Here is an 11422-nt window from a genome sequence, read left to right on the forward strand (position 1 = left end):
TTGAGACTAAAGGAAAAGAACTCTATAACCAAGGATCACAGAAGAAACCACAACAAGACTGGTAGGAAGAGCAGACACATGGAAAGGGCTGCCCCGTTCCCAGGAGTGAGCAGTGGTTGAGGGTCCAGAGGGACTCTCACTGTGGGGAGGGTCACCCTAAGAGATGTGGGTGCTCAGCCCCAGGCACAGAGCCCCAATCTAGAGCCCCTGAGCCCAGAAGAGGTGCCCAGACAGCATTTGATGGTAAAAAGAGAAAGGTTTTTGTCTGTGAGAAAGACACAGAATACTCAGAGACATATACCTCAGTCTTAAAGGCCCCACACAGAAAATATCGTTCACAGCCACTTACCTGGGGCTCTGGTGGAGGGAGCGCTGAGAGGACTGGAGTTGCATAAGGAGAGTGTAAAGCTGGAGGCCCAGGAAGAGACACTGTGAGGGACAGCCACCAGAAACCCTGTGCGGAGTCATTCTCCCATACTGCAGTTGCCATCTTTCTTGAATGGAGCAATCTCCTCTAAGTGGCATCAGCCTGGGGAAAAACAACTGCTTTGCCTTCCAGAATCTCTCCTGCTCCAGTCAGGGCAAAGGGTCTTTCTGAGAGGCCAGGACACAGGAGACCCATCAGTGACTGAGTTTTCTGGTGCTGAGGCTGGAACGAATGCCCACCATGCTCCTGAGTCTAAGACTGGTGCTTCCACATCACATGAGACTGAATTGAAACTATGGGCAGGCAGACCACACCTCTGGGTCTCAGAGGCCATACCCACTGGACTCCTGGTACCACACCCTATTGAGGTCTATGAAAAAACTCTGGACAGACTGAAAACTGGGGCTGAGGGGCAGAGCCACACTCACCACTGTTCCTATTCCCTGAATTGCTGCAGGCTCAGGACTTTACCATAGGTTTTATTCAGCAGCCGAGACCAAGAAGCAGCCAGCAGACAGAAGCTGCAGAAGGATGACTCAGGGAACCTTGGCCTTTTAAGTGGACTTTCCCCCAGGACCACAGTGGATAAAAGCCAACCTACATGTGCAACTGGTATTTCCATGTGCATCTGGGCCCAGAATTGGCAGCCACAAACTCTGGATTGCTTGTATCTCCAAGAAGGTTGCTGAGGGCCAGTCACAGACAATGTACCATGCTAGTCTGTACAGGGTTCCTCCCAGGGAAGCCAAGGTCTGGCATATCTAGTGGCCAGTTGTGGAGATCATCAGTTCAGGACCTAACAACCCTTTCTAGAGTGGTATCCTAAGGAAAGGTTCCTCACACCAGGCCCAGCTGAGGTGAGTACTGCTGTCTGTGATCAGCACTGTCACAGCAGCTCATGTGCATTGGATAGGGTGGAGCTTCAGAGTCAACTGGCCTGGGTGCTGGATATCCTACCCTGCTGGGCTAGACTCCAAAGGGGGAAGGAAGAGAGACTTGGAGCATGGACATTCAAAGTGTGAATCCTTGAAAGCTTAGTGTTATATCTGGTTGAGGGGCTTAGCCACTTTATGGAAGGCACAGTCAGCCCCAGGATAAGACTTTCTCAATTTTTTTCCTTGATACCAGAATCTCTTCAGCTTTAAGAACTTCTGCAGAGGGGACGTCGGCCCCACTCAATCTGAACCTTGCTAGGGAGAAATAAAATTTTAATATACAGCATTGGCTGAGAGATTAGGCTTTGGCACAAGGCCCACAATCCCTGTACTGAGCCACAGCACAAGAGACCAACTAACATTGTATTCACAACCTCAGCTGCCCTAAACCAAAAAGCTTGCAACCTGTAGAGGAATTGGTAGTATGAGGTCAGTATGGGCCCACAGTACAGACTTTCTTCAGAGAATCCTGAGAAGACCAGGAAGCTGCAAGAGGATTTGGAGGAGCTGAAAAGTGGAGGCAAATCCTATAGAGATTGGTGCTTTTACAGAGATGCTGTCAGCTCTAAGCAGGAAGAAGCTGATCCTAATACTAAGGTGGCCCCTGCCACACTACCCAGACACAGGAAACATAGACAAAAACAACAAAAAGAGTAGTAACTGCAGACAAGTAGCCCACAGTGTGCTATAAACAACAGCTGATACCAACCCCAAAATATCTAGAACCATCACAACTGGTAGCTGGTGGCAAACAGCACCAAACCTAGACTCAGCTACCTACACAAGCAGCACGCCCAAAAGAGGCATCTATACAGAGACAAAATGGGTAGACAAAATGTGACCCAAATGAATCAACAAAAGAAATCCCCAGAAAAAATAACTAAATAAAATGGAAGTAACCAAACTACCAAATGCAGAATTAAAAATAATGATTTTTAGGATATTCACAGATCTTAGAAAAACAATGGATGGACATAATGAGCACCTAAATAAAGATATAACAAGCATCAAAAAGGACATTAAAATTATAAAAAAGAACCAGTAAGAAATGATAAGTACAATATCAGAAATGAAGACAACACTATAAGGCATCAACAGAAGGCTGGATGAAGCAGAGGATTGAATCAGAAATTTAGAACAAAAGATAAACCTAAGCACAGAAGTAGAGCAACAAAATGAAAAGAGGCTCAAAAAGACTGAGAAAAATCTAGAATACCTCTGTGACAACATGAAGAGAAACAACATTCACATCATATGTGTTCCTGAAGGAGAAGAAAATGAACAAGGGATAGAGAACTTGTTTGAAGAAATCATAGCTGAAAATTTACCTAAATTGACCAAGGAAAAAGTCACACAAGTTCAAGAAGCACAGAGATTCCCATTAAAGAGGAAACCAAGGAGGCCTACACCAAGACACATCATAATTAAAACACCAAAGTTAAGAGACAAAGAACAAATACTAAAAGCTGCAAGAGAAAAGTAGTTCATTACTTCCAGAGGAGCCCCCATAAGGATGATATCAGACTTCTTAACAGAAACACTTGAGGCCAGAAGGGATTGGCAAGAAATATTCAAAGAGATACAAAACAAGAACCTATAACCAAGACTACTTTCTCTATCAAGGCTATCATTTTAAATTGAAGGATAAATAAAAAGTTTCCCTGACAAAAAGATACTGAAGGAATTCATTACAACCAAACAAATGCTGCAAGAAATGTTAAGTGGTCTGCTGAAAAAAGAGCAAAGGAAAAAAAAAGAAAAATGTAGATATAAAGAATAAAATGGCAATAAATAAGTACATGTCAATAATAACCGTAAAAGCCAAAGATTAAATGCTCCAATCAAAAGACACAGGGTATCTATGTGGATAAGAAAACAGAACCCAAACATATGCTGTCTATAGCAGACCCACCTCAGAAAAAAAGATATACATAGACTGAAAATGAAGGGATAGAAAAAAGGTTTTCACACAAATGTAAATGAAAAAAAAACTAGGGTAGCAATACTTATATCTGACACAATAGCCTTTAAAACAAAGGCTATAGTAAGAGATAAAGAAAGTCACTACATAATGATGAAGGGAGCAATTCAACAGGAAAATATAACCATTGTAAATATTTATGCACCTAATATAAGAGCACTTAGATATATAAAGCAGATTTTGATGGACATAAAGGAGGAGATAAGCAGCAATATTTTAATTCTAGGGGATTTTAATACCCCACTAACATCAATAGATAGATTCTCCAGACAAAAAATTTACAAAGAAACAGTAGTCTAAAATAACACACTAGATCAACTGGACTTAATTGACATTTTCAGAACCTTTCATCTGAAAGCAGAAGAATATATATCCTTTTCAAGTACTCCTGGTACATTCTCTAGGAAAGATCATATGCTAGGACACAAAATGAGTCTCAGTAAATTTAAGAAGATTAAAATCCTATCAAGCATCTTCTCTAATCACAAGGGCATGAAACTAGAAATCAACTACAATAAAAAAACTGAAAAGTATTCAAACACTTGGAGGTTAAATTGCATGTTATTAAATAACAAATGGGTTAACAATGAGATCCAGGAAGAAATAACAAATTTCCTTGAAAAAAATGAAAATGAATATACAAAAACTCAAAATTTATTGTACATAGCAAAAGCAGTCCTGAGAAGGAATTTTATAGCATTACCAGCATACCTTAAGAAACAAGAAAAAGCTCAAATAAACAATTTAACCCTGTATCTAAATCCCCCCCGAAAAAAACAAATAAATCTCAGAGAAAGTATAAAAAAAGGAAATAATAAAGATCAGAGCAGAAATAAATGACATAGAGGCTAAAGAAACAATACAGAAGATCAATAAAACCAGGAGCTGGTTCTTTGAAAAGGTAAACAAGATCAATGAACTTTTAACCAGACTCACCAAGAAAAAAAGAGAGAGGAATCAAATAAATAAAATTAGAAGTGAGAGTGAAGAAATAACAACTGACACAACAGAAATACAAAATATTGTAAGGAAATACTATGAAGAACTGTATGCCAAAAAACTAGACAACCTAGATGAAATGGACAAATTCCTTAAAACATATAATCTTTCAAAAATTAATCTGGAAGAATGAGAAAACCTAAACAGACTGATTAAAACAAATGAGATTGCAACAACAAACAAACAAACAATCCAATAAAAAAATGGGAAGAGGACATGAACAGACACTTCTCCCAGGAAGAAATACAAATGGCCAACAGATATATGAAAAGGTGCTCAGCTTCATTAGTTATTAGAGAAATGCAAATCAAAACTACAATGAGATATCACCTCACCCCTGTTAGATTAGCTATTATCAACAAGACGGGTAATAGCAAATGTTGGAGAGGCTGTGGAGAAAAGGGAACTCTCATCCACTGTTGGTGGGACTAAAGTAGTACAACCATTATGGAGGAAAGTATGGTGGTTCCTCAAAAAACTGAAAATAGAACTACCTTATGACCCAGCAATCCCTCTACTGGGTATATACCCCAAAACCTCAGAATCATTGATACGTAAAGACACATGTAACCCCATGTTCATTGCAGCACTGTTCACAGTGGCCAAGACATGGAAACAACCAAAAAGCCCTTCAATAGAAGATTGGATAAAGAAGATGTGGCACATATACACTATGGAATACTACTCAGCCATAAGAAATGATGACATCAGATCATTTACAGCAAAATGGTGGGATCTTGATAACATTATACGGAGTGAAATAAGTAAATCAGAAAAAAACAAGAACTACATGATTCCATACATTGGTGGAACATAAAAATGAGACTAAGAGACATGGACAAGAGTGTGGTGGTTACCAGGGGTGGGGGGAGGGAGGGAGGTCGCAGGAGGGAGGGAGGGAGAGAGGGGGAGGGGGAGGGGCACAGAGAAAACTAGATAGAGGGTGATGGAGGACAATCTGACTCTGTGCGAGGGGTATGCAACATAATTTAATGACAAAATAACCTAGACATGTTTTCTTTGAATATATGTACCCTGAATTATTAAAGTCATCCCATTATCATTAATAAAAATTTATAAAAAAAATGAGATTGAAACAGTTATCAAAAAACTCCCAAAAAAGAAAAGTCCTGGGCCTGATGGCTTCACAACAGAATTCTACCAAATATTAAAAGAAGAACTAACTCCTATCCTTCTCAAGCTATTTCAAAAAATTTATGAGGAAGGAAGACTTCCAAGCTCCTTTTATGAAGCGAGTATAATCCTAATTCTAAAACCAGGCAAAGACAACATAAAGAAAGAAAATTATAGGCCAATATCCCTGATGAATTTAGATGCTAAAATCTTCAACAAAATATTAGCAAACTGGATCCAGCAATATATGAAAAAAATCATACACCATGATCAAGTGGGATTTATTCTGAGGAGGCAAGGCTGGTACAATATTCGCAAATCAATCAATGTGATTCATCACATAAACAAAAGGAAGGAGAAAAACCACATGATAATTTCAATAGATGCAGAAAAAGCATTTGATAAAATCCAGCACCCATTCATGATCAAAACTCTCAGCAAAGTGGGAATACAGGGAACATACCTCAACATGATAAAAGCCATCTATGATAAACCCACAGCCAACATCATACTCAATGGGCAAAAATTAAAAGCAATCCCCTTAAGATCAGGAATAAGACAGGGGTGCCCCCTTTCACCATTCTTATTCAACATAGTTCTGGAAGTTCTAGCCACAGCAATGTGACAAGAAAAAGAAATAAAAGGCATCCAAATTGGAAAAGAAGAGGTAAAACTATCATTATTTGCAGATGATATGATATTTTATATAGAAAACCCTAAAGTCTCAGTCAAAAAACTACTGAACCTAATAAATGAATTCAGCAATGTGGCAGGATATAAAATTAATACTCAGAAATCAGAGGCATTTTTATATACTAACAATGAACTGTCAGAAAGAGAAAATAAGGAAGCAATCCCCTTTTCTATTGCAACCAAAATATAAAGTACTTAGGAATAAATTTAACCCGGGAGATTAAAGACTTGTACTCACAAAATTATAAAACATTGATAAAAGAAATCAGGGAAGATACAAACAAGTGGAAGCATATACCTTGCTCATGGTTAGGAAGAATAAACATCATTAAAATGTCTATATTACCCAAAGCAATTTATAAAATCAATGCAATACCGATTAAAATACCAATGACTTACTTCAAAAATATAGAACACATATTCCAAAACTTTATATGGAACCAAAAGAGAACACAAATAGCCTCAGCTATCTTGAAAAGGAAAAATAAAGTGGGAGGTATCACACTTCCGGTTATCAAGTTATACTACAAGGCCATTGTACTCAAAACAACCTGGTACTGGCATAAAAACAGAGATATAGATCAATGGAACAAAACAGAGAACCCAAAAATAAACTCACAGCTCTATGGACAACTGATATTTGACAAAGGAGGTAAGAGCATACAATGGAGTAAAGACAGCCTCTTCAATAAATGGTGTTGTGAAAATTGGACAGCTACCTCCAAAAAAATGAAACTAGACCACCAACTTATACCATTCACAAAAATAAACTCAAAATGGATAAAAGATTTAAATGTAAACCGTGAAACCATAAGTCTTTTAGAAGAAAACATAGGCAGTAAGCTCTCCGACATCTTTTGCAGCAATATATTTGTCAATTCATCTCCATGGGCAAGTGAAATAAAAGACAGGATAAACACATGGGACTATATCAAACTAAAAAGCTTCTGCACAGCTAAAGACAATAAGAACAGAATAAAAAGAGAAACTACATAATGGGAGAATATATTTGACAATACATCTGATAAGGGGTTAATAACCAAAATTTATAAAGAACATGTAAAACTCAATACCAGGAAGACAAACAATCCAATTCAAAAATGCGCAAAAGAAATGAATAGACACTTCTCCAAAGAGGACATACAGATGGCCAATAGGCATATGAAAAAATGCTCAACATCACTAATGATTAGAGAAATGCAAATTAAAACCACAATGAGATATCACCTCACACCAGTCAGAATGGCGCTCATCAACAAAACAACACAGAATAAGTGCTGGCGAGGATGTGGAGAAAAGGGAACCCTCCTGCACTGCTGGTGGGAATGCAGACTGGTGCAGCCACTGTGGAAAACAGTATGGAGATTCCTCAAGAAATTAAAAATCGAACTACCTTTTGACCCAGCTATACCACTGTTAGGAATATACCCCAAGAACACCATAGCACTGTTTGAAAAAAAGAAATGCACCCTCATGTTTATAGCAGCATTGTTCACAATAGCAAAGATCTGGAAACAGCCCAAGTGTCCGTCAGTGTACGAGTGGATTAAAAAGCTTTGGTACATATATACTATGGAATACTACTCAGCCATAAGAAATGATGACATCGGATCATTTACAACAACATGGATGGACCTTGATAACATTATACTGAGCGAAATAAGTAAATTAGAAAAAACTAAGGACTGTATGATTCCATACAGAGATGGGATATAATAATGAGACTCAGAGACATGGACAAGCATGTGGAGGTTACAGGGTGGGGGGAGGAAGAGAGGGAGGGGTTAGGGGAGAGGAGGGGCACAAAGAAAACCAGTTAGAAGGTGATGAAAGACAATTGGACTTTGGGTGATGAAAATGCAGCATAATCAAATGTCAAAATAACGTAGAGATGTTTTCTCTGAACATATGTACCCTGATTTATCAATGTCACCCCATTAAAATTAATTTTAAAAAAAAGTTAAACAGAATTACTACACGATCCCGCAATTCCACCTCTAGAAATTCCAAAGAATTGAAAGCAAGAATTTACATAGGTATCTGTACACCAATGTTAATAACTCCATTATACACAATAGCCAAAAGGGGGAAACACAAATGTTCATTGATGGATAAATGGATAAACAGGTGCTATATATGTAAATGAATGTTATTCAACCTTCAAAGAGAGTGAAATTCTGATACATGCTACTAATTGAATCAAAATTGAGAATACTCTGCTCAGTGAAATAAGCTAGACACAAAAGGACAAATATGATTCTACTTATAGATGGATAGAATAGGCAAAATCTATTTTTTGGTAACAAATAGAAACAAAGTAGAGTAGAGATTATCAGGGGCTGTGCTCTGATTCCACTTCTATAAACTTCAAAGTTATTCTTAATGGGGGAGAGACATGTTATGACTAGATGGAGCCACAAGAGAGACTGCTGGGTCATTTTCTATTTCTCAGTCTGTGTTCATTCTGTAAGTTTCATTGATTGTTCAGGCATAATTTTCACATTTTGCTTTATGTTATACTCTAATTAAAGCCTATTTAAAATTGGAAAAAAATATTCAATAATCAGTGGCATTTCTATACACCAACAATAAAGTCTCTAAAAAATAAATTAAGGAAACAATCACCTTCACTATTGCAACAAAATAAATAAAAACCTAGGAGTAAATTTAACCAAGGAGGTAAAGGACTAGTACTCAGAAAATTATAAAACATTGATAAAAGAAATCAAGGAAAATACAAACAAGTGGAAGCCTCTGCCATGTTCATGGATAGGAAGAATAAACATCATTAAAATGTCTGTATTACCCAAAGCAATCTATAAATTCAATGCAATTCCTATCAAAATACCAATTGCATGCTTCAAAGATATAGAACAAATATTTCAAAAATTTATACAGAACCAAAAAAGAAGACAAATAGCCTCAGCAATCTTGAAAATAAGAATAAAGTAGGGAGTATCACACTTCCTAATATCAAGTTATACTACAAGGCCATTGTAATCAAAACAATATGGTACTGGCATAAGAACAGGCATACAGATCAATGTAACAGAACAAAGAATCCAGAAATAAACCTACGCCTTAATGGTCAATTGGTATTTCACAAACGAGGTAAAAGCATACAATGGAATAAAGACAGTCTCTTTAATGAAAGGTGTTGGAAAAATAGGACAGGTACATGCAAGAAAATGAAACTAGACCACCAACTTACACCATTCACAAAAATAAACTCAAAATAAATAAAAGACTTAAATGTAAGTTGTGAAACCATAAACATCTTGGAAAAAATCATAGGCAGTAATCTCTCCTATATCTCTCGTAACACTATTTTTGCCAATATATCTGCATGGGCAAGTGAAGTTAAGGACAAAATAAACAAATAGGACTATATCAAACTAAAAAGTTTTCTTACAGCAAAAGACACCATTAACAAAATATAAGGACAACCCACACAATGGAAGAAAATATTTGCCTATATGTCTGATAAGGGGTTAATAACCAAAATTTATAAATAACTTCTAAAACTCAGCACCAGGAAGTAAATAATCCAATTAAAAATGGTCAGAAGAATTGAAAAAACACTTCTCCAAAGAGGACATACAGATGGCCAATAGGTATATGAAAAAATGTTCAACGTCACTATTCATCAGAGATAGGTAAATTAAAACCAAAATGAGATACCACTTCACACCTATCATTTGCTCATTAACAAATCAACACACAACAAATGCTGACAAAGATGTGGACTAAAGGGAACCCTCCTGCACTGCTGGTGGGAATGCAGACTGGTGCAGCCTCTGTGGAAAACAGTATGGGGTTCCTCAAAAACTTAAAAGTAGAAATGCCTTTTGACCCAGCTATCCCACTATTAGGAATATATCCTAAGAACACCAAATCACTGATTCAAAAGAAGAAATGCACCCTCAAATTTCTTGCAGCATTGTTTACAATAGCCAAGATCTGGAAACAGCCCAAGTGTCCATCAATGGATGAGTGGATTAAAAAACTGTGTGCTTTGGTGCATATACACAATGGAATTCTATGCAGCTGTGTAAAAGAAAGAAATCTTACCATTTGAGATGGCATATGTGGACCTGGAGACTTATGCTAAGTGAAATAAGCCAGGCTGAGAAAGACAAATATCATATGATCTCACTTATATGTAGAATCTAAGGAACAAAGTGAACTGAGGTATGAAACAGAGGCAGAGGCAGGGTCAAAGGGTCCAGACGGACAGCTGTCAGAAGGAAGAGGGATGAGGGGATTTGATCAGAGAAGGTGAAGGGATTAGTGTAACAATATATATATTAGTGTAACTATATATATATATATATATATATATATATATATATATATATATATATATAACACAAAGATAGAGATAACAGGACAGCATCAAATCTCAGAGGGGAGAGGGGAGAGAGTTAGGGGTTGGGAGCAAAGAGGGTGTAAATAAGGACACAGGGAAGGGGGGAGGGTGTTATATTCAGTGGGACACTTGAATCTATGTTAACGCAATAAATTAAAATAAAATAAAATAAAATTTTTTTAAAAGGATGCTACAATGGCATATACACCACAGAAAAGTCAACGAGAGTTTAGGTAAACAAAGGGAAGAAACAGGATACAGAGTAGTCCACGCAGAAGCACTAACATGTTTGAAGATTCTGAGGCATAAAAAAGCATGATACATTCCAGAAACTAAAAGGACACCAATGGGTCTAGATCAGACAGTGTAGGAAAGTGCTGTATCATTCACTATTAAAAAAAAATAATACCTAACCATTGTTATTTGCTAACAATACATGATTTGAAGTTGCAGTAATACAGTTGCATACATATGAATGAAATGAGGGAAGTATTAATCTTGTAAGGATACCCATATGTCTGTAGACTTTTCTGTATAAATGAGTAAATTGAAACAACAATAACAAATTCAGTTAACCAAAATGCCCTTATCTCTAACCAAACCAGACAGCTGAGGTTTAAGCCCAAGGTATCTAAATTATTTTCCTTTCAGAAAGCTAGAATTAATAAAAGCTCTTTCATAGCTCTCTGTTTATCCAGCCCCATCTTCAAACACAATAATTAATGTCCAATTTATTAACTTCTAAAGATTTTTTTTGTCTGGCACTAGATTTTTTTTCCAGCAAGACAAATAGAAATATAAAAAAATTTTTTTTGTCTTTCATTAACACTTGAAAACCTAACATATGCTCTTTTCAGAAGCCTAGTAACACCTACCATTTTGAC

This window comes from Saccopteryx bilineata, chromosome X (assembly GCF_036850765.1).
Source record: "Saccopteryx bilineata isolate mSacBil1 chromosome X, mSacBil1_pri_phased_curated, whole genome shotgun sequence".
In the NCBI taxonomy this organism is placed as follows: domain Eukaryota; kingdom Metazoa; phylum Chordata; class Mammalia; order Chiroptera; family Emballonuridae; genus Saccopteryx; species Saccopteryx bilineata.